This window comes from Pteropus alecto, unplaced genomic scaffold, assembly GCF_000325575.1.
Source record: "Pteropus alecto unplaced genomic scaffold, ASM32557v1 scaffold78, whole genome shotgun sequence".
NCBI lineage: Eukaryota > Metazoa > Chordata > Mammalia > Chiroptera > Pteropodidae > Pteropus > Pteropus alecto.
This window is the reverse complement of record NW_006443124.1, coordinates 3,488,175-3,490,924: the sequence shown is the minus strand read 5'-3', so window position 1 is coordinate 3,490,924 and position 2,750 is coordinate 3,488,175.

Here is a 2,750-nt window from a genome sequence, read left to right as displayed (position 1 = left end):
GTTATTCCAAGTGGCGCACACACAACCAGCAGCATCAGCATCACTCAGGCAGTCATTAGAAAAGCAAATTCTTAGGTCCCACCCCAGTCCAGCTGAATAGGAACCTCTGGGGGCGGAGCTCGGAAATCTATGGTTTTACAAGTCCCCTAGGAGATTCTAATGCCTTCAAATCCCAAAAGCCGGCTTAGCTGACAGTGTTTAGTGACCAACTCCTGCACATTCCAGGACTGACCAGCAGGTGGCAGCAAATCCTATAACATTACTGTGACGCCTGCTAAAAGAGAAGCATCCTTGCGCTAAATCAACTGGTGACAAAACCGGGTGTTAGAGCGTTTGTGCTCTGGACCGCAGTTAATGCCAGCTTTCTAATATCAGGAGAGTTAGAGGGGGAACATGGTTCAAAGTTATTCAAGTTTCCTTCTTAGTCACATAGCGCTTCCAGCATTTTGAAATTGTTCGGTTCTAATTTACGTTACAAAGGCATAGTCTTCGACAGAGAATTTAGTGAGTAATCTGATTTGAACGATTCTCCTAAAACACTTCTGATTCCAGAGCCACGAAAATAAATCATTTCTGCTGTCCCTGGCAGCTTTGAGCCAAGCGTTTGACTCATCACACACCTGACTGAATTCTTGGCCCCTCCTCTACACGTGGATCAGATATGGTGAATGATGAACATCTCGGGTTTCCCTGGACCTTTCGTCAGGCAGACAGGCAGATAAAATTAAATTAGTTCTGTAAACCTTGTTAAGCACATGAGCAAGTGATTTACAGTTCAGGTGATTTTTCCATCTGAGCCACCAGGGGGCACCCTCCACTATGGACATCTATGGTTTCTGTAAAGTGACCTATCAGTGAAGGGCAGGGGAGAGGGCTGTTACTCTTTTTTTTTTTTTTTTTTTTCTGTAAAGTGCTGAGTGATGTGGCTTCAGGATTAGACTTCAGCCCTGGACTCTAGACCCGGGTTTCTGAAAGTGTGACTCTCATAAATCACCTGGGAAGTTGTTAGAAAAGCAGATTCTTGGACCCCATCCCTGACCATCCAAATTAGAAGCCCAGGGGGCGGAGCCCAGCGGCTTCTATTTTAACAAGCGTCTCCTCCTTCTTCTTCCACTCTAGGCGATGGCGATGATGCAGGCTCAAGCTTGAGAACCATTGCTCTCTAGTCCAGAGCATCTTCGTAGTTATTGGCCGAGACGCAGAACCACATTGCTATCTGGTCTCCTCACGCTTCTGCCAAGAGGTGAAATCTAAGAGCCTACATCTTGAGACCCAACATCTTCTCCAGGTCACTTACCTGAGGACACCTGAGGACACTGAGATCAGTCACTCTACATGAACCTGTGCAGTCCCTGAGCCCTGAGGGGTCATAAAGGAGTGCTAAGCATTAAGGTGTCAGCCCTCGCGAGCCTCCAATCTCTTGTAGAAGGTGGGATTGCCACCAGGATCCCAAGACGGAGGGAGCCCGACTGCACGTGGAAGCAGAATGGCAGCACATACACTGTGATTTTCCCCTCCTGTCCTTTCCCTTCCTTCTCCGCTGCCGTAGCCCCTCCCTTTCTCCTTCCTGCTCAACCTCCCCCGTCCCCAGGTCTACCCGAGTTTTCCCCTCCTTTTTCCCTAGCCTCCCCCATCTCTTGTCCTATTCCCCCCACACCCCTGGTTTTGTTTTAAATCACAAAAGTCCAGGATTGATCCAGAAAAAACAGGGACCCCAGAGAGCGGAAGGAAAGGAGACACTGAGTGGAAAAGGACAGATTTCCGTTCAGGGGAAAGACAGAACACCCAACCACACTTGAATAAGTTGTTGCTCTTGTCTCCGATGTGATGCAAGCCTGGGGACACAAGACTACTCTGTGGGCTGCAGAGGGCGGGAGAAGCTCGGAAGGGTGATTATTCGTGAACTAAGCCTTGACTGGCGAGGGGCCTTCCGGTGAGCGGAAGAGAGGGAGAGGCCGTCCCAGCCCCATGGCCGGGAGGAGCTGGGGTGTGAGGGCAACCTGTTGGGGATGAGGGTCTGAGGGGAATCATTGGAAGTGAGACTGGATGGGTCCCCAGATTGAGGAGGTGACAGTGAAAGTTTCAGTTCAATGATGGAAGTACTAAAGGAGATATACTGGGTTCTTGAGCAGAGGAAAACTGCACGTAGGAATAAATTGTATTGGTATTGAGAAGGCATCATCTATGGCGGGGGTCACAAACTCAAATGCCTGTAGAATGAGGCGGGCCAGGTAAGAAGAAGTAGGGTGGAGTGGCCGGGGCAAGCTGGAGGGTGTGTGTCCACTCTTAGGTGGGCAGTGACTACACAAATCTAGGTAATTGCTGCCATGGGCAAATAGAACCCCAGAGCCGCCAACTCTTCCAGTTTCTCAAAAGAAGTCAGAACTCTGGATTTCTTTTCCTTAACGTGAAGTTTTTTTTCACTTTTAAATACAGCAGCTAATTAAAATTTTAAAACTCTGGGCCTCTGGTTGGTCATTCTGATCTGCATTTTTTTTCTGACCTGGGGGTTTGTACCATACTCTCAAAATACTGTTGCTGGACAAGTAATAACAAGTATTAGAGAGGATGCAGAGAAAAAGGAACCCTCATACACTGCTGGTGGGACTGCACATTGGTACAGCCACTAGGGAAAACAGTATGGAGGGCCCTCAAAAAACTAAGAATTGATCTACCATATGATCCAGCAATCTCTCTACTGGATATTTACCCCAAAGACTTGAAAACCCATATCCAAAAAGATATTTGCA